At 38.4% G+C, this 22,604-nt stretch overlaps 1 protein-coding gene across 1 annotated transcript in view; it reads left to right on the forward strand.

Annotated features, from left to right (window-relative positions):
* LINGO2 (leucine rich repeat and Ig domain containing 2) overlaps window positions 1–22,604 on the forward strand; it is a 726,658-nt gene that overhangs the window by 258,437 nt on the left and 445,617 nt on the right. Inside the window, exon 3 of the mRNA XM_087926538.1 lies at window positions 5,974–6,051. The gene's annotated coding sequence lies outside the window, so the exon portion shown is untranslated. The remainder of the gene's footprint in view (window positions 1–5,973; window positions 6,052–22,604) is intronic.

A 22,604-nucleotide genomic window follows, 5' to 3' on the forward strand; every position in this document is an offset into this window, starting at 1 on the left:
ACTTCCGTTGCTCATAAAAGCTACAATTTCCTTGAACCTGTCTACTACTTTACTCTTCCTAAGCAAGTACATTCTTGAGCAAAGGGTTTGTTGATATGAAATATATTCTGATCTCTGAAATATATTCGAACTAGAATATTATGTTTTGAATAACCCCGGCAGCATTCTGAAAAGAATGGTCATTTCTGTTTTCCTGATGTCAGACTTTGAAACGCATCCTTTTCTGAAGTCAAACCCCATATTTAATTGTGTTTTCTTAGGTTGCAAAATACGCACAGTACATTTCCTGAACTCAGGACTTACTTTTAAGGGGGAGAAGCACATGACTGTGCTTCCAACATATGAGCCAAGCCACTGTATGCATTTCTAAACACAGGTGTACCTATGGTATAGTTATAAGATCAGGTAGAAAGATTAAGTATAAGTAAATGGACATTAGTAGGAGTTTGTGTTTGATCTCTGTGTGGTTTGTGTATATTTATTCCCCAATCCATGATGACAACACTTTCTCCAGTATGAAACATATTTTTTTAGAAATTATTGGAACCATTCAATGCTAGCTTAGTCATCAACAGTTAACAAATTAGTCCATTGTGTGTATATATCCTACCTGTATTCTGGCATTTCAAGTTGGGACATATCGCATCCTCTCAGAATGTTCTTTCAGAATTAACCACCTAGTTCAAAGTATGGGACGATGAACACACATCTAACTAACTTAATCTAATTTATATTAAGTTTCATGACTTAGTGACAGGATTACAAGATCTGGGCTGGGCAAATCCAGACAACCATTAGACAAGTGACAAAGAACTAGAGTTTTCTGTATTTCTTCCATCATTTCATGGTAATTGTTATCTCACGGTAGTAAGAGTAGCCCTGAAGACTATGTGGCTAAATCATGCAAGCATAAACTTACAACAACTGAAGGAATCAGTTACTAATCTGTCAAGAACACTTGGAAGTAGCTCAACAACAAACAGCAGATTTGAATCTCCCCTTGTCTAGCATTTTAATTACAACCTTAAATAATAATACATGAAGAATTAAAATGAAAAGATAAGAAATGACACATAAAAATCACATTACTTTCCTTCCCAATATCTTGCTACATTTAATTTTTGCTTTAGACACTCCTTTTTAACATGGAATCTAAAGAGAATTTCTAGTCATATTTGGCTAAATCTATTTAACAAATATCACAGAATCATTCGGGTCATAGATTTCTAAACATCTCCTCATGGTAAGCCTCTGGTGCTCAGGAGAATAAATCAACAGAGTTGCTAATTGGTTTCCCTTTTGTTTGGTTGCTTCTATATCTGCTCCAGAGACTAGAAAATATAATTAAATTCCTAAGCCAGCCATTTTTAATCCAAAAAGCCAGTAAGACCAATCAGTTGTCCTAGGAAAATATAAGATGTGCATGTATTGTTTAGAATCAATATTCTTTGTCCCAGACATCTGAATTTAAAATGTATTGGCAATTACATTATTCAGAGGCTTTTCCTCACTTTTTAAAAGTCAGTCAACTACCACATATTGATTTTGATTCTTTTTAATGCAAAGATACCCTGCCATTTTCATGTGCAGCCACTTTGTCGAACGATTGATTCAAGCACGGTAAAAGCTGCTTCATAATACTAGAAATCCTGGACAGAGAACAAAGTACTTATACTTACTGAGTGTGTTTGTTAGAATTTACTTCTTGGCTCAACAGTAAATCACCAGACTTCTTGCAAGTCATTCTTTGTTCAACATGAAGGAACTTGGAACCAAATTGGAAAGGGTTCCATCAATTGTGGTAGATTCTGTCCCTCCTGTTCAGAGGTGATATTAAGCAGGTTCTGACCAGTTCTGGAGAACCGTTAGAGGAAATTTTGAGTACCAGCAAATCCCACCTCTGACTGGAGATTTTACAGTATCCTTCCCCAGCCACGCCCACCAAGCCACAACCACAGAACCGGTAGTAAAAAAATTTGAATCCCACCACTGCTCCTGTTGGCTCATTTGACTGACTATCTGGAGCAGGGCTGTCAAACTTGCAGTCGGTGGGCCGGATGCGTCATGCTCTATCCATGCCCACGCCCGGTTTAGTGAAGGGGAAAAAATCCTGATATGTCATGTGACGACACCATGATGACGCGAGTTTCACACACCCCTGATCTAGAGAATAATTTAGTTCTGTCGCTGAAGCAAAGCATCAGCAGCTTTTTTTTTTTTTAACAGTCAGTGATTTTGTTAGAAGTTATCTATTTACTGACATTTCACACTAAGATCAACTTTCTGACTTTACGTGACAGGAGACTCTCAGGCGTGGTTCAATGTTATTGTCAACGTTGGCTAAACTATAATGTTCAGTCTTTCCCTGCTAATGTTAAAGGTGTCTGAATCGAGAACTAATGGGCCTATTCATCTCCTTTAATGAAAATTACACTTGTAGTAGGGTCAGTTCATCAGGTAGAAGAACTGTAGGTATTTGGGTACTTCAGATTGCCAAATCTCTGGTCAACTTAAAAGCACAAATAGTTCAAAACCTAAACAGAAGAGTCCAGAAAAAGAACCCCAATTAAAAAGCCAAAACACCACACAAGGGGTTTATTGCAAACTTGGGGCCTAAGGGCCAGATGCATCATGCGCTGGCAACACCCATACCCAGTTTAGCGAAGGGGACGTCACGATACATCACGTGACAGCATGAGTTTGACACTTCTGGTCTTATGTAACAAAAAGCCTGAGGAAACAACCACTTTTTGAGGACCCATTTAAATAGGGTCATGCTGTCTTTTATTCAGGGATGTACTTCATTTGGTACACCCCATACAAGAGGACAATGCATTTGGCTTAATTCATTCACTACACTTATAGGCACCAGTATTAGTACTTTGTTGTTTGAACTGTCTATTTAAAAACAAACCGCACCACATCTGCTTCCTTTACATTCTCCTTACCCCATATTACAGGCAGTCCTCAGCAGTTCGTTTAGAGACTGTTCAAAGTTAAAACGGCACTGAAAAATATGACTTAGGACCGTTTTTTGAAGTTACGACCTTTGTGGCATCCCCATGATTGTGTGATCAAAATTCAGATGCCTGGCAAATGGTTCATACTTATGACCATTGCTGTGTCCCAAAGTCATGTAATCCCCCTTTTACGGCCTGACAAGCAAAGTCAACGGGGGAAGCCAGATTCACTTAACAACCGGATTACTAACTTATCACTTGCAGTGTTTCACTTAACAATGTGTGGCAAGAAAGGTCGCAAAATGGGGCAAAATTCACCTAAAAATGCCTCACTTAGCAACATCAATTTGGGACGCAATTAAATCGAGATCATAAATCAAGAACTACCTGTACTTTCTCCCCATAAGAATCGAGGGGTTGATTTTACTTTGCCATTTGAACTCTCACTCAAGGTGAGTTATCTCCATAGCCTCACACTTCACCGGCATGTACTTTTGGTTCTAGCTAAGCTAGGAAACATACTGATGTCTTTTGATTCCCTTATGACTGATCACTCTTGATGACCCACCAAGGACTGGAGGATAAGATAACAGATAAAAAAGGAAGAGAAGAAGATCTATGAGCATCATTAGCAAGGAATTATATGGTTTAGAGGAGTGTATCTAGGATTAAGGGGTAAAAAAGCATGTAAAAGAAATACATTTAATGTTCCCAATTGAGCTCCATGAAATAAGTGCAAGCTGTCCATTGTGTGCCAAGTTCACTATTAAGGACAGGAGTTTATTTCTGTCTTGTCACAGGCAGTTATTGAAGGAATGGTCACTTACATTCTTCAGTCAGGCTGTTCTCTGTGGATTTATATAGCCTTGTAACATCTTGGGAAATGTTCCCAGGGATTCGTTCTCCCCTTTGCTTCTCAAGCTGTAGCTCAAGCTGTTCCACTGCCTGGATAAAAGACTTCATATATGTGACCCGCACAAAAGAATGGTCAGAAAACAGAACGTAAAAGTTAGATTAAGAACACTGAAACAACCGCTGTACTAACAAATCCACAGTTGGATCATTTATACAGGATATTTTAGGATGCTGCTAATTCAGGTCAGGAGAGTAGTTTTATGTCCTGGAATTTCAGGAATCATAATACCAATCTATCTTTAGTGCTGGAACAGTTGGGAATGCACAAAAGTATCCTGTCTTCCAATGTATAAAGATGTATAATGTATAATGTATAAAGATCTCCCAACTTGTTTTCAACCTTCCTGTTATTTTACACTTCTGTCAAATCCAAGAGAAGAAGAAATCATGAGAAAATTCTTTCTCCTTCCAATGGTTCTTTAAAGAATAGGATTTGGGGTAGCCAGAAAAGTTGCAGTGATGGAGAGAAGGGTAACCGGATATAGGTCAAAACTGGAAAATTGTGTGCATCTATTAACAATCCCATTCCCAACACCCCTGCATTCACATCTACTTTATAGGGCTTCCCGTGTTTAACATAGAGGTGAGCTGTTTTTTCCTCATTCAAGAGATTTCTATAAAATGGTTGCATGTTAATTGTGTCTGGAACAGAAGCAAGGAGAAATGGGGTAAGAGCTATAGTAGCCGTTCATTTTCACTCTGACATGTCTCTTTTCTCTTCATTTTTTGTAACGTTTTTCCTCTTCTGTCCTAGTTGTGCCCATAGCAGACTGTGATAGAGTTCTCTTGCCAGAGGCTTGAATTAATTAAAATTAATTGAGCAGCACAAGAAATTATTTAGGGGGCTTCCAGTGATGTAAAGTTCACAAGTGGCCCACCTCTGCTTTAACACAAAAACCTGAAAGAAGGTGTACATTTGATCATCTGATTTGTGCTTACAAAATTCTTGGTACCTGTGGGTGATGCCTTACTCACATTACACATTGCAGAAGACGTGTGAATATATCTGCTCGAATAATATCTATTTTTGGTTGGGTTTTTTGTAATAAATCTTCAGGACACTCTAAGGGAATTGAACATACATATTAAAGGAGATTTGTGAACATGTCCATACTACCTGTCTGGTTTAGGTCTACTCATCTCTCATTTGGGCTGGCATTGGCACTGAACAAAGAGCCCAAGTATGCCAAGGGACATCATTAGGTTAAAGAGGACCTCAGTTCATGAACTGTGAGCTGCCATTCCATATATTAGAGCTTCATGGTAATTAATATCCGTTCTTTCCAAATACAGTTTTCCAGATGAACAAAAGATCAATGGACGAACTGGAAGCGAAATTGGTTTTGTTACTTTTTTCCCCCAGCATCATCTCAGCATTCAGTTCTTTATTAAGTTCTAACCAGGACTTCCATTTGGAAGAAGAGACGAACTCACAGAGATGGGGTGTATATATATAGAATGAAAATGGCATTTCCTGAATTCAGTATTCTGAATTCAGTATTAGGGAAAAGCAACAATGAATATTTCGTTTGATCACTTTAATATAAAGTGTGTTTTAGACCTCTGTGATCCCAACTGGTCAAGTGTTGGTCAAAAATGGATGCACTGTTGCATCGTGATAACATGGCTTTCTTTTCCTGATAGGCAAATATAATTTGGACAGAATTACTGGATGTGCATTGTTTGGAAAGCTTACAATTCTCCTTAAGATCACAGTTGTTCCACTTTCACGGTTGTGAGATCTGGAGTGTTTCACTTACAACATTAATGAAGATATTTTGCAGGACTTTAAATGATCTTAGGGAGCTGTAATGCAACTCTAGAACTTGAAACTGACATACTGTATGTGGTATGAACTCTTTAGAAAGTTTGCTTGGTGTATGGAACTTCAGTACTAGCACAGATAAATAAAAGATAGATTTTTTTTTCAAGTTTATTATATTCACTGGATGTATTGATTGGATTTGATAGGGCTTTCTCATTCTTTGTCAGTTGCTAACTGTAGAAATTCAGTGTGATGAAAACATTTCCAATCTAAGTCTCTGTGAAAATTAAGGTTTCAAGCATTTTGAATCATTTCTATTCTTGTTTCTTTCAGTAAGCAATAACTGGACCAGGAAGTTCTAGTTAGAAGTTCACCTTTTGTCGCTGTCTAAATGGATTCCAAATCTTCAAAGTAAGATATTTGATCTATTTTTTTTCCTATTCCAATATTTGTGTTATATAAATTAGGGTGCATTTTTCAACATCTGCATCTGTCAGTATGTCCATTTAAACTGCTTTTGTACCACAACAAACAATGTTGTTCTTGTTCAGAAATAAGTCCTCCTGAATTCTACCAGCCTTAATTTCAGAATATAGCAGGTTTAAAACCCTTGCATTTGATATTTGTATTATCGTGAAATCATATTGCATAGGCTCTGAGAAGCTATGTCTCTTGACAAATGTGTTATTGTGTAGCTAGAATCAGTAAGTATGAGAGGCCCCAATATTCCTTTTCACTCAAGGAAATTTTGGCCATGAATTCTTGTACTGCTTGTTTAGAAATACAAGATGGATGAAATAACCTATCCGCCCGATTACTTTTATTGCATCAGGAAATACAACATTTACTGTAATAATGGTAGTTAATAATCTTTAACTGTGTCTGCCACAGAGCAGTATATATCAAGAAATTAAAATAGGATAACTCATTCACAAGCAACGTAAGTATGAGTGAAATGATCACCAGTCAACCCAATATAGGATTCTTCCTCATAACCATGTTACCATGCTTGTACATCCTTGAGGTAGGGGGAAAATATGTCAATATAAAAAGTGCTGCCTTCACAACCTACTTGTACTGCACCTCAGAAAAGAAGCGAGACAATATTGCTGCCTTATTCAAAGTATTCAAATGATTATTGGGGTCTCTGCAGTCTGATTCCCTCTGACCCCAAGTCATCCATTGGAGAAAATATGTACAGTAGGGTAGATTTTGGTGTTCTATATGTGTCTGTCGCCATGCAGATGCCAATATCTTGATCTCCTGCAGATCCTGGAGGATCCAGAGGTAATATTCCTGTTTTGAAGAATACTTTTGTCTCAGGAAAGATCCTGGGAATTCTTCCATTATTTTGAACAAGAAAAAAGAGAAATATAGGTGATCTTTCATCATTTTGGACTGCTGGGTGTTGATCCAGGTCCCTGGCAGCACTGCTTCAGCATGGTAGAAAATGCTATTTCCAAAATGGCTGAGGGGAACACGGAGCCCCAAAGACCAGGAAGAAGCAGCGAGCAGTTTAAGTCTCCATAATAGAAAGTTTTCCAACTCAAGAAGGAAACGTCAGCTTAACAAGCATCCCCCCAGGGAAAGCTCCTTGTTAACGAGGTCCTTTCCTTTACTAACTAATACAGAACAGCACAAGCTATATAATACAAAAGGCTCTTTTAAGTGCCACTTTGGGGGTGGTGAAAGAACTGGTGGAATTTTCAGATCAGATCATTTGCGGAGTTCCAACAAGAGCTACTGATTGCCTCCCATTTTGAATGGGCTCTGGCTAAATTAATACTAGATTGGTATACTCAGGAAAATCAAAGGTCCCTTTTCAGGGGTGGCATTTGTAAAGGAAACCTTTTTTTAAAAAAAAAAAAAAATTCCTGTAGCAATTGCAATTTGAACACTATATTTAGAAGACAGCCATGCAACCCTTTCATGAAGAAAATACCTTTTGGTTTTATTTCTGCTTGTCAACGGAAATATCGGCTTCCTGGAAGTCACATCTTCAGTCGACTATGAGTGCAGTGTTAACATTTCTGAGCTCCACCGCATTCCCCGCCTTCCCCCCCCATAAAAAGAATAGGTTTTACAAGCAAGGAACCAATCTGCAGCCAACTCACCATGGAACAACTGACTGCAGGACAATTTAATAATTCAATTTAATAATTTAAAATAAATAAATAATAATTTAATTTTTGTCATTCTCATTTCAATCTGCCGCTCCTTTTGCATCCTTTCTTTAATGATTCTATTCTACCATTTCTTTGATGTTAATGTAACTCTTGTCCCGCAACGAGTTGCCTGTGGCGAGTTGGCCACGGTACAGAGCTCAGGAATTGGATGGGAATGGCAGTCCCACAGTGGATCTGTTGAGGCAGGTTAGTTGTCAGATGAGAGGTCTTGCTTGAATCATGAAGAAAGCATCCCTTTCGTGCTGGAACACCCTAGATCCGTGATGGTGAACTTATGGCACATGTGCTGGAAGTGGCACACAGAGCCATCTTTGATGGCATACGAGCCATCGCCCTGGAATAGGTCCACTGCACATGCGCGCATGCCACCCGCCTGCCAGCTGATCGTTGGGTAGCTGCCGTGCATCTGTGGGGGTGGGGGGACGGAGGACACATGCACAGAAAGGCATGGGGCATGCATGGGGGGTCATGCGCATTAGCAGAAATGTGCGGTGCATGTGGGGGGTCGTGCTTTTGTGCATGGGGGCATGGGGGTCCCGTGTGCATTGCCTTATGGGTGTTGGGACGTGTTGTGCACACACACTTTTGGCTATGAGGACGGAAAAGTTAGCCATCACTGCCCCAGATTGATTTCAGGCTGCTGGTGAGATTCACGCAAAGTTATAAGTATATATCCTGTACGGTTGGTTAGTGGGGCATCATCACAGTGTGGCAAGAAAGCCATGTAGCTGTGTCTGCAGAAGACAATTTTTTTTTCTTTAAATTGAGGGAAATAATTAAACATCATTGATATTTATCATAGGGGTTGTAATTATGCTGTAATTTTTAAAGATAAAGACTTAATAACACATTTATAAACTGTTGTTAAGAAGATTGGAATCAACTTCTTTGTAATCTTTCCTCTTTCCTCCCTTCCCTTCCCTTGTTATTTCTTCTTCCCTTTTCTTTCTTTTATCTTCTTACTTTAAACTTAAAATGTATACTACTTTTACTCTGTTGAGAATCTCTTCAATAAAAATATATTTTTAAAAATATAAGAATTTGAGGAGTTGTGTCAACCACTACAAAGCCGGGCAAGAGCAAGGAATAGGCTGGCACCCTTATTGTAAGCCTGGGATAAAAACAGAATCTTGGAATTCTGTTGAGTAAATGTTTTGAAATGCTTCTTCCCATATTTTTGTTCACGTAGGGCTAAGTTGACTTGATCATTTGCATTCTCTTTACTTCCTTTTCCAGAGTCCCCCAATCTTTCACAGATCAATTTTACTTGTGGCTATTTAAGACATCTATCACTGATGTTAATTGTTCAGGAAGCAATTACCAGGGAAAGGTGATTTACAATAATAATTTATATTGTTAGGCAATATAATTTATACTGTTAGGCAATAAGGAGAGAAACTTGTTTGGTTTCCATTTTAATGAGAACTTACCTGATCTTTCGTTCTTAAACTAATATGTAATCAAAACTCTCATATCTTCCATTATCTTTCCTGTACATTTGGTGTTATATTTTTCCAATTAGGCGAGGGAGACAATCACACCATGAATATGTGTTAAGAAACCAGACTGCAGCAATATGTGTATTAGAATAAACAGGAATTTTCAACCCAGTTTTAAAAAATAATAACAAGGCAGAATTGTAAGATTAGCAGAATGAGCAACCGAAGGTGACAAATTCACTTGTGAGTATTTGGAACCTACAACAATGGATTACTTATCTACACCTTCTTTTGATGTTGTTGTTTCATTGACGGTATTTTTATTTGCAATTAATTCATTCCTTGTGGTTTTAGCTTTTAGAGTCCATTAAAAAGGAATGATCAATAAGCAGACCTGCATGACTTCTTCAGGCATCATAGTTTAAATGAATTCCTTGTAGGAGAACTAGTCTTCTTCTGTCTACTCACTCCCTTCCCCTTCACACACACACACACACACCGAAAAAAAATCTGAAATAGTGCTAAGTGAAAAGAGACTTTCAAGTACAGTACAATCATTAATAAATGGGGCTGGAAAAAGTTCTTGGCTTTCCCAGGGGAGAAGAAAATCTCAAGATGATTTTCAACAAGCCGAATCAGTTTTTGTTCTACTTGCTGTAGGACATAGTCTCCAACTTTCTTATATATTATTATATAATATAACAGGCAGTGTTCTAGGACCAACTCTCTTCATAAATGACCTCTGTGATCATATTAAGAGCAACTGGGTTCTCTTAGCTGATGATGTAAAGCTATTCAACACCACAGATAATACTGCTACCCTTCAAAAAGACCTTGACTATGTATCAGAATGGTCAAACAAATGGCAACTTCAAATCTCAACAAATAAATCCTCTGTCTTACATATTGGCAAAAAAAAATCAGAAAATGAAATACAGGCAGAATAGTCAAGACCTTGTTGATGATCCAAACTCTGTCAAGGACCTTGGAGTACTCATCTCTAATGACCTAAGTGCTAGGGCCCACTGTAACTACATAGCCAAAAAGGTGTTAAGAGTTGTTAACCTAATCTTATGTAGCTTTTTCTCTGGTAATATTACACTACTAACTAGAGCTTTCAAAACTTTTGCTAGACCAATACTCAAATACAGCTCATCAGTCTGGAACCCACATTACGTATCTGATATTAAGGCAGTTGAAAAAGTCCAGAAATATTTCACAAGAAGTACTTGTGCATTCCTCTACTTGTTGCAGAATACCTTATGCCACCAGACTTGAAATTCTAGACCTAGAAAACCTAGAACTATGCCGCCTTCGGTCCGATTTAAGTATAATATATAAAATCATACACTGCAATGTCCTACCTGTCAATGAATACTTCAGCTTCAACCATAACAATACAAGAGCACACAATAGATACAAACTCAAGGTTAACCACACCAAACTTGATTTCAGGAAATGCGACTTCAGCAACAGAGTGGTCAATGCTTGGAATACTCTACCTGACTCTGTGGTTTCTTCCCCAAACCCCAAAAACTTTAACCTTAGACTGTCTAATATTGACCTCACCCCTTTCCTAAGAGGCCTGTAGGGGCGTGATAAGCACACCAACATGCCTACCGTCCCTGTCCTATTGTTTCCTTTTATTTTTCTTATATGTATCCATTTCATGTATTCATAACTATGTTTATACTTATACATGTTATCTTATAATTGCTTGACAAAATAAAATAAATAAATAAATATTACTCAGCATATTTATATTGCTGCCTAACTCATACAGGATGACCCTGGGCGGCTTACTAACGTTAAACTCTCACAATGTAAGAACCCATAGACACCCCCATGTCCCTTACGTTTCTTATCAAGAAAGGAAGGCAGATTCTTCTCTGAATGACAATTCCTCCAGCAACTCGGGGAGATGTTTATGGATGGGAACACTTAGAGAAAAGCAGGGGGATACTGGAGCTTGTGAATTTATGAATGTTCTTTCTGAATCTGTATCCAGTCACATCAAAATGCAACTTCTATTTTAAGGCTGTTGGAAATGGACTCCCTGATGGGATTACTTTGAGCTGGAGTGTTTGGTGCTCTCTGACTTGATGGTTTCCCTGCAGACATTTCATTACCCAGCTAGGTAACATCATCAGTGTGAGTGAGTGTGGGGTTTGCTGCCCGTTTATATATAGTAGCTTGCTCTACCAGTTTTCGAAGAGCAACCACATTGAGGCAGCATCTAATCAATAATAAGTGTAAGAACGCTTGGAGGAAGGCAGAGGTTTGTTTGTTTTTATTTTTTTTTGTTATAAGCATTACTCTTCAGAGAGTTTTCATGGCTACATCAACTTGCATAGGTTGGAGTTAATTCAGGGCAACAGGAAAAGTATGTGCTACAATAAAGTACTTTGTATAATTATCTTCTGTGGTGAGTCCAGTCCTTGGAAAACAAAGACCTCTCATTGTGTGTAGATACGGTTTATCTCTGATGACCGGGGTTTTAAGAGTTCATTTTCTGCTGCTCCTAATGCAATGGGGAAATGTTTTAATTTCTTGATTTTTTTTCAGAAACAATACCTTTCTGCATAAACTATGAGTGATGCATGGTTGCATTTGTTCCCAGTTCTGTGATTAACTCTATCAATAGTAGAAAATTCCCCTCAATGATTTTCTGTAGGCCTTCTGGAGAAACCCAGGAATCATAGGTTGCGATTTGTTTTTCCCTTTCTTCATATCGCATTAGCTTTTGGGAATCATTTTGATATATAGCTAACAGGAATCCTTTGAGAAAGGGTTCCAGCTTGACTGCTCCCGCCCTTAGAGACAGGATTACAAAAGACAGAGGGAATGAAAATCGAGTGCTTTTGAAAGAGAACAAAGTAAGTTGGCTGTGTAATATTTCATTTCTAATTTTTTTCTATCCATTTCATTCCTCTTCATTCTGTAGATGCGATTCTTACTATAATTATGCAGAAAGCAAATAGGTTTCTTCCTCTTTACATCTAAGGTATTTTGCCTTTATATCTAGAGTTTTACCTCTGAGGTATAAATCATATGTTGCAAGAAAGAGTGGATAAGCTATAGGAGATATTTTAACATGTACACTATTATTATCTGGCAAAGATGGATTGTCCTATACCAAACTTGCGGCCCACGGGCCAGATAAGTCACACCCCTATGTCTTATGACAACAACGTGTCCAATATAGAGTCTATACAAATTCACAGATAAAACGGACCATGATTTCCTTTCTTAACAAAACATCAAAACTAAACACTAAGTATAAAAAGGTGACAGAAATGGCCAGGGATGTTTTTATTTAATTTCAATTGAAAGGTCACCCATATATTTCGGTGGGTTTTGTTTTTTTCCTCCCATTAAATTTGTGACCACATTGAGATGATGTTCACACCAACCTACAGGTGTCTGGATACAAAACTGTAAAATCCAGTGGTCAGATAGCTGCCTTCTCTGTGTTTTTAAGGATTGCTTAATGCCAATTTTGCCACTGCAATACTTATTTGTACTTTGTTTTTGAGCACAAAGCAAAATGTTGATTCCCCCTCCCCCAAGGAAACCTAAAATAACTTATAGTTGAACAACTTTTAAAACCAGCTTGCCCTGAAATTGGTACGTAATCATTTACTAGAATATTTGAAACCGGATCTGTTGCATATTATACTTATTTATGGAACACATAGACGTAATACATAAATGTGTGTGTGTGTGTATATGTGTGTGTACATATATGTGTGTGTACGTAAACATACATATACACACACAAAAAGTCTTTTCTATGGATAACCACTTCTTTATTACCCTTTACACACTGATAATGATGACAATGGTCTACTGAACTTTTATTAATAGCACACATGCTGACCTTCCTGTTATTCCTTCAATGTTACTGTGATATATGTTCCCATTCTAGTTTTTCTATATAATTTTTGCACTTTGTTCTTTGCATGATTATTAACACATTAGCTCCAAAGGTCATAAAATGGAAAGACAATGAATAAAGTAGTCTAACATTAAATAAAAAAGAATGTAGCTACAAAAGAATCGTAGTTTATTATTCTTTTATAACAGATTAAAGGTAGCATCAATACCTTTCAGCAAAAAAGATATACTAGGAGATATCTTTAAGATATACTGATAAGGCTTTTATGTTTAAACTTGATTACAGCTGAAAGCCTTCTCAATCAGCAGTAGTCAAGGCATACCAATGATAAGGTTTGAAAAGCCTAGATGAAAATATAGTAATTGTTTCTTGGGTGTTTTACTCAGCTTATCTGCTTTCCTATGGAAAGCATTGTGTATGTATCTTGAAAACATAACCTCAATTTACTTAACCAAAATTTTTTGTTTTAGGCCAAAGAATTAAATAGATTTGGTCAGAAATTTGTTCAATACCGAATTTTAATTCCGATTTAATCATTTATATCTCCCGAACTTATCCATTAATTAAGATGCAATTGTTCAGTAAGGATCTCCATATTTCTGAATTTTAATGCAGTTTTATGCTTTTTCAGTTGTGGGTTTATTTTAATTGCTGTATATTGTACGTTACAATTTATAGAAATGTAGAAAGTGCACTTCTTAGATGGAAAGAGTGGACAAAATGCATTACACATGGGGTATGACTTATAAAACAATGTCTTAAAATATGCACCATGTGCATGTGGATTTTGTGTGGACATTAAAAAATATCATACACCCATGTGGAAATGAGATGAACAAACTTAAATCAGAAACAGCAGGAATGGAGTGAGCTTCACCTGGACAAATTCAAGTCTATCTTGATTTGAAACTCCCCAAATTAATGAGATACTGGAAATAAACTTGGCAGAAAATAGCCATAGAAACATTGTAAATGGCATGACTAGTGAGATAATATGTATGAAAAATTCTGGATGCTTGAAATGTAGGGCATAACATTAATATATCATTGTTATGATTCCCAGTTTTTGACTTTCCTTCTCTCTTCCAAAGATGGGAATCTTTAGTCTGAAAGCTGATGCAAATTGATTACGCATACACACCTAGAGTTCTTCCAATTCATGAAAATGGCATCTTCTCATGTATTCAAGCCCTGATTATCTGAAAACCTTTCTAACCTGTATATATTGCCTTTCCCTCACAGAGCTCTGTTTAAAAATGGTAACCTTATATAATAAAGGCAGTTTGTATAATCATTGTTTGAGGAATGTCCTCTGCTCTCTAAATTAGATAGATTGTGATAAATGGCATTAATTTACCTAACATAGTAATCAAATTCATGTTGAATGAATCAATGAAAGTCCTTTAGTGTAGAGGCCCTACATCTCCCCATTCTGAGTTTGCTCTGCAGATCACTGTTATACAAACGTAATTGGCATTGCTTTGTCGTTTCTTGGATTTAAATTTCAAATGAGGCAGGATCGTGTGCTTTACATCCATTATTCAGCTACACAGAGAACTTTATTTTAATGCTTACCCCCACACCTTCACTAGATACAAACGTAGCTTTCAGATTCTACTTTCTCCTTTGGGGAACATTGTCAGATCATTTTCATAACCTATCACTGAGAGTGGGATTCATTTCGTTGTGTGGCTTATGAAACAAGGAAGCCTCGTTGACATTTCTTCATGCTTCACTCATACCCCAGTGTGGCAATACGCACTACATGCTGGTACACTATTATAAGCTTGCTGATGTTTTCCCTCGCCCCCATCCTGGAGCTATACCAGTTTATTTAAAATCATTGTCCCTTTGATTGGAACTTGTTCAACTAGTATGCATGTTGTATAACTAGTGAGATGTTCATTAATCTTGAAGAGTCTCGGTGGCGCAGGGGTTAGAGTGCAGTATTACAGGCTACTTCTGTTGACTGCCAGCTGCCAGATGTTCGGCATTTCGAATCTCACCAGGCTCAAGGTTGACTCAGCCTTCCATCCTTCCGAGGTGGGTAAAATGAGGACCCAGATTGTTGGGGGCAATAGGCTGACTCTGTAAAACCGCTTATGGACTTGGGACCAGGTTATCTGAGGGACCGTCTCTTGTCATTTACATCTACCCAACCCATCAGAGCGGGGAGGCAGGGAATGCTGCAGGTCCCATCCCCAAAGGAGATACACCTGGTGCAGAGATGGTATTCAGCAGGTCCTGACCAGTCCTGGAGAACGTAGCGGAAATTTTGAGTAGTTTGGAGAATCGGCAAATACCACTTCTGACTGGCCCCACCCCCATCTATTCTCTGCCTCCTGAGTCCCAGCTGATCGGCTGGGTGTCCTTTTGTTGCCCTGCACAGGAGAATGGAGCTGAAAAGCAGGTTAATAGGGTGAGGAGGGAATGGGGATTTTGCAATCACCTTCCCTCAGGAGTGGGGAGGGAATGGAGATTTTGCAGTATCCTTCCCCTGCCACGCTCACCAAGCCATGCCTACCAAGCCATGCCACGCCCACCAAGCCATGTCATGCCCACGAAGCCACACCCACTGAACCAATAGTAAAAAAAAAATTGAATCCAACCATGGGACCTGGTGGGACCCATGGTGGCTCCCTCTCTCTGGAACATCATTCCCCCAGAGATTAGAGTGGCCCCCACTCTGATTCTCTTCCGGAAGGCGCTGAAGGCCTGATTCTGCCAGCGGGCATGGAGAACCAAGAGCAGGATGTCCCCATTAAATGGCTGGTGTGATCTGCTATCACACATTGGAGGTGGGGGGTGATTTCACATGAGTTGGAGGTGGGGGGTGATTTTATTATATTAATTTATTTGATTCTTCTTAATAGTTTTACTGTTTTAAATATGGTTTTATACTTTGTAAGCCGCCTTGAGTCGCCATGGGTGAATAGGCGGCAATATAAATCTAATACATAAATAAATACATAAATAAATAGAGAGGGTTGTAAAGCACTGTGAAGTGGTATATAAGTCTAAGTGCTATTGCTATTGTTATTAATGAGATGTAATATTAGAAAAGAGCAACTGGTCTACTCCAGACCACTGGCCACCTTTGTACATCCTTTCCCACTAAATGAAGTTAAGGAGGTAGCTATAAATACAGGGTGCCTTCTCAGCTCCAATACCGCATTGATGGGAAGTCCCTCAAAGAAGATTTCCTTGGTCCACCAGGGTTACCTCTTCCTTACCAAAGGCACTACTTTACAGGTAGTTCTCCGTTAAAGATGATAATTGGGACCCGCAACTCTCTCAGTAAGCAACATGACCATAAGGTGAAAAATCACATGAGCACACCGATATACATGGTTGCAGTTCTGACAATTGTGGTTGCATTTGCTGAGTAAATCATCCATGGTTGTTAAATGCAGTGTGACTTGCAACTTGCTGATGGCTTCCCCATTGACTTTGCTTGATAGAAGCCAGCACTGAAGGTTATAATAGCAAGCCCACAACTACCGGATGCTATCATAATCACATGCTAGTTACCAAGCATCTGAATCGTGATCATATGAATGCAGAGATACCATAATGGCTGCATGTCTGGTCATAGGTCTCCATATTCAGTCGTAACTTTGAAAGGTCACTGAATGGAGTGGTCACTAAGTGAGGATTACCTGATATTCCCAAAAGTTGTGGGAAGAGGTTAGTGAGTTTCAGATTGGATTCCTGTGCTAGTTACTGGTATAGTGAACTTTCTTTTTAAAAATCATTTGTAATCTGTGCAAAATCAGAGCTAGTTTACAGATTGCTCATTGGTTTGTACAGGATTGTTGTTACAGTTTTACATTTGTAACAGAATTCACAAAAACTGCATTTTTCAAGCCTCCCCACCATGAAAATCACTGGAGACCACAATCCTGTATTTGTTATGTTCAGAATAATAACATTTTGAAATTTTGAAAGGCTAGAACCAAAGCTTCATTCACTGCTTAGAAGTAGCAATCACTCTCTTTTTCTCTTTCTTTGTCTAGCAGTTGAAAGAAATATTGATGGGTGTTAATTAATAGGTCAATTCTGCAGAACTTGACCTAATTTTGGGGGGGATGTTGTTGAACTATAGATGTTATTTTCAATTCATTAAGCTCAGCCTTTCTGATGGAAACGACTTCTTCCTATACATGGATTTTTTTTGTCTTTTTTAAAGATTCTCCTTGCTGAAATTCCAGCATTTTTCCCCTGCATTTCGCAATACTTCAACTTTGTTCAAAGGCTTAATTTTGAAAGCTAATTTCACTGAAACGGATTGCATTGTGCAAGAGTAAAATGTTATAATTGCTGCAGTCAGCAAAATATACTTCTCAGAACAACAGCAAGGAAGATGGATAACAGGGTAACTGTGCCCCATGAACACACTTTCTGGATCACTGGGTACAGTCCACTTGAGTGTAATCTTAATGAGATGTTTAAAAAAAAATGTTTCTTGGAAGATGGATGGGGATAGAAAAAAAAAAGGCTGTGCACTTTCAATAAAAATGACTGTCTCTTAATGTCAAAACACACTTGCTGAGCTTTCAGAATTTTGTTTCAAAGGCACAGAAAAACATGTTTTAAAGTTCTCCCTCCCTCCCTCCCCCCTCTCCCTCCCCCCTCTCCCCCCGCTCTCTCTCTCTTTAAAAAGTTTGCCCTCTACAAGTTCCTGGATTTGGATGATCCTACTAAGGCTACATTTATTTAATTATATTAAGTAGTTTAGGCTTCTTAGAGCAAGAATTATTAGAAAAACATCGTAAAACATTCAGCATTATTGTTACCCAATTGGATTAGGAAACCATTAAGAACGATGACTTAGGAAACCGTTCGGTTTTTTATAAATTCAATTGAAAACATTAACTTTCTCAGGTAATCGCATTCTAGGCTTCCAAGAGCTTGGTGAAATTAAGAACAAAATCTTGGGTTCCAGTTTGTTGTGTATTGCTAAGATATTTAAAAAATGAGGAGGGCCATTTGGCAGTCCAAGGAATGGATCTGCTTGGAGAAAAATCCTTTTATAAAATATTCAGCATCCCTAACAAATGGCAGTTGATTCATGAAGTGTTATTGGTGGTCCTTTATAAATCGAAAAAGGAAGAATTCCAATCAAGTAATTCACATTGCAGTGGGATTTATTTTGACAACATTGACATTTCAAAAATAAAAAGGCACCTCCTCTGTATGGAATGCCATCTTACAAGAAGACTATCTGGAATCTGGCCAAAGCTCACTGATAAAAAAAAATGTGATGGGATCTGATTTTTTTTCCTCTATGGTTTTGATAAAGGGTGAGAATTGGTGGATAGAGTTCCTGACAGATCATAAGAACTTTTTATGTCTACGTGATAGTGTAATGCAAAATATTTAAAATCCCCCCCCCCTGATTTGCTACATATATTAGGGCTACAAGAAGTTTCCATTTAGTGATTCAATTCCAAATTAAACCAACTTTCCAAATGATGCACCTGCAAATTGATTTGACAGTTTTAACTGCATGTACAAATTTTATAAATGCACCAAGATCTTTTTTCCCCTCAAATCAATTCAGAAAATTAAATGAATGTGAAAGGAAGGTTGAATCAAGAATCTGAAATGAATCTATGATCATAATCAGATGGTTGAAACATAAGATAGCCATTTTGGCAAGTAGGTGTTACAGTAGACTTCATTTTAATGTATTTATTTATGCATATTCCACTTTTATTATTTACTCAAGGCTATGAACACACATTATACTCCTCCCTGCTCCAATTTTCCCACCAACCCCGTGAGGTGAGTGGGACTGAGAGGGAGAGAGGGACTGGCCAAAATCTCCCAGCCAATTTTTATGCCTAAGGTGAGAGTAGAACTCACGGACTCCTGGATTCTAGCCAAGTGCCTTACCCACTAGTCAAAACTGGGTTTTGTAGCTGGAATTTGCACAGTTGCTTTGGCCTCCAGAGGTCAAACGGAGATGTAGCTGACTATGTGATGACATCATAAATGGGTATACCTGAAAAATCCAAGTTCTCATCTGGTGTTCTTGAGGAAGTGGATTCTAAGAAGAATATCACTTTTGGGAGTCAGGGCTCACTATTACCGTAGCAATGAAAATCCACCTCCTCACTCCAATTATGATATAACCAAAATAGTCTTTGGTCAAACTATTTGCCTAGAAGGTTAAAGCATTCATTTTTTTCCCCTTTTACTTCACCCAGTGAAGTAAACAAACACACAAAACAAAGCCCTGGTCCAGTTGCTGGGTAAACCGAATGTTTTAAAGCAGGGGTCTCCAACTTTGGCAACTTTAAGACTTGTGGACTTCAACTCCCAGAATTCCTCAGCCAGCTTTGCTCTGGGAGTTGAAGTCTTAAAGTTGCTAAGGTTGGAGGTCCCTGTTTTAAAGAAATGCCTTAACCTCCCTAAACCTCACAAAACATAAAAAAGGAGTGCAGAGTAAACTGGGGGCAACTCCACAAACGCTGGATGGTTTGCGTGGATTATAGACTGCAGTTGACACCAAGAAAAAGTACTAACTCTCTAAAATTATTAAGCGGAAAGAAAATACATTGTTATAGCATATCTTCAAGAGCCATTACTTCGAAGTAGTTTCCACTTACTCCAGGCATGCTTGCTGTGTAGCAAGCATGTATAAACTCAGAAGCTAAATGCTATTTAATGATTAAGAGTCACAGTCTAGATTCAGATTTGTATTTCAATATTCCTCCTATCCATGTTTGCACATTTCGGATTTGACTGAAGGGAAAATTGAGATTGAAAGTGAGCTATATGAAATGCTGATTTTAACAACATGTGAATTAACTAAAAGATGTATCCATGTAAATTATTGCTCAGCCCAATGGAAACATCTCATGGGTAAGTGCCTGTGAATCAGATCCTCAGGTTGCCATTATCCTTCCTTTTACTGTCTTGAGGGACTCTGAGTAGATGAATCAGCTATGCTCTATAGCTCTTTTATGATTAAGATTTTAGGGTTGTGAGCGGGGAGGGGAAAGAGAAAAAGGTTTCACAGTGATGATGATCTTAACTGTCTTTCTCCCATCTCCAACATATCCCACGCAGGAGATACAACATTAAAAAGTACTCAGGCTTCATCAAAGTTAACAAAGAATATTACCACATAAGAAAAATAAAATAACAAAACAAAGATATCAGTGAGGAGATGCACTGCAGATTTACTGCATTTTGTGTAACCTGAATCTGCAGTAAAGAAAAATCCCAAACATCTTTCTATGCAGATGTTATTTCAGAGCAGGCTACATTAGAATTTAAGAATTTGAGGTGTCAAGATGTATTGTTAATCGTGTTTGTAAGAAAAGTATCCTATCACAAGGTGCCTGTGAACCTTCTGGTTCAGATATTGGCATATCTGAAGCTTGATGCCACTGAGAAAAATTGCTGTGATATGATTGGACATTGCAGAAGTATCTTCTTCTTTTGCTTAATCCTTTGTCTAGGGGCTAGCATAGAAGTATTCCTTGACTTACAACTGCGATAAGGATCAGAATCTGAGTTGTTGAAGAAAACAGTTGTTTAAGCAAGATGTCCATGTGACCACTTTGATTAATGATTGCAATGGGGTCAAGTTCAAGTCCCACGGGCCAGATCGGGCCCATGGGGTGCTTAGATCTGCCCCACGGAGCTGCCCTGGAAACAGCGAAGGACCAGCATGCAACGCCTCTGTCAGTGAAAACAGAGCTCCATTTTCGCTGGCAGAGGGTTGCAGGAGGTCATCGCAGCCCAAAATCCTCTGACAGAGGGTTGCAGGAGGCCGTTGTAGCTGAAAACAGAGCTCGGGAGCCCGTTTTCATTGGCAGAGCACTCGGGCTACCACAGGCGTCCTGACACGAGTGACGTTGAGCTGGCCATGGCCCCTTGACTACAGCCCCCCTGCCCCCCCCCAAGGTCAAACACACCATGATGCAGCCCTCAGTTAAATCGAGTTTGACATCCATGGTGTAAGGAAATGGAACATTTTAGGAGATCTCTTAAAGTTTATGTTTTTAGAGCCACCTCCCAAATAAAACATGGTGTTATGTCTAAATTGTTTCTTTGGGTCACACTTTTTATATATTGCTTAGTTCCTAGAATGGCAAAAGATGATTCAATCCCAGCTAGTGCTTGAAGTTCGATTAGATCTCACTCATATTTTTGTATCAGTAATTTTTTTTATTGATTTGTTTTTTACATTTCTGAACTTCCCATCTCCCTCAAAGAGGGACTCTGAGCAATTACAATAAAAATGTTAATGTACTGTCAATAGAACAAAAACTGTCATTTTTAATATCAACACTTCCAAGAACTCTTAAATATAATAACATGCCTGTGCTCCAGTGGTGGTATTCTACCAGCTCGTCCCAGTTCAGGCGAACTGGTAGTAAAAAAAATTACTGTTCAGCTGAGCCGGTAGTAAAAAAAAACAGCTATCGGTTTGGCTAAACCGGTATTTTTTTTCTCCCGATGATCAGCTGTTCCGATGATCAGCTGTGCTGGGATTCCCCTTCTGTTTTACTGCTTTGCCCAGGAGGCTTCCCTGAGGCCCACGAGGCAAAAAAATGGAGCGCGGGGAGGGTGCTGGGGAAAAAATAAAAGCCATGCGCACCTAGCCATGCCCACAGAACTGATACTAAAAATATTTGCATCCCACCCCTGCTGTGCTTATATATATATATATATATATATATATATATATATATATATATATATATATATATATATATATATATATATATATATAGGTTCTGGTATATATATGGATCTTTGAGAAACCAACAACCAAAGATCACATATATATATATATATATATATATATATATATATATATATATATATATTTTCAGCTTTGTTTGGGTATTTTCCACATCATTGTAGTTGTGCTTTTAGAGTTGTAGCGACGTTTCAGCAGAACATACAGAAGCCTGATGATGGCAGATGAGATTCTGCTGAAACGTCGCTACAACTTTAAAAGCACAACTACAATGACGTGGGAAAATACCCGAACAAAGCTGAATGCCATACATGTAAGTACCCGCGAAAACTTAAGAATTCTTAAGTTTTCGCGGGTATGTTCGTAGATTTTCCCCCGTCATTACAGTTGTGCTTTTAAAGTTGTAGCAACGTTTCGGCAGAATCTCATCTGCCATCATCAGGCTTGTGTATTGTGTTCGTCTGTGAGTCAGACTTTCACAGCCATTTCTATTTTAAATTTGGTGCTAGCCTACTGCTGTGTCAGAATGGTTTTTTCTTCATCCTGATTGGTTGGGAGTCTTAGTCTGTGTTTATTGGTCTTGGAGGTTGCTGTGTTCTGCTTGATTGGTGTTTCTAATATCTTCTGTCTGTTTTGTAGTGTGTGTGTGTGTGTGTGTGTGTGTGTGTGTGTTTGTCTTGATTGGCTGGCAACATTGTGTTTCCTGTATTGGAGGCTTT

The sequence above is a fragment of the Pseudonaja textilis genome, chromosome 2, assembly GCF_049901715.1.
Source record: "Pseudonaja textilis isolate UNSWEBS1 chromosome 2, rPseTex1.2, whole genome shotgun sequence".
In the NCBI taxonomy this organism is placed as follows: domain Eukaryota; kingdom Metazoa; phylum Chordata; class Lepidosauria; order Squamata; family Elapidae; genus Pseudonaja; species Pseudonaja textilis.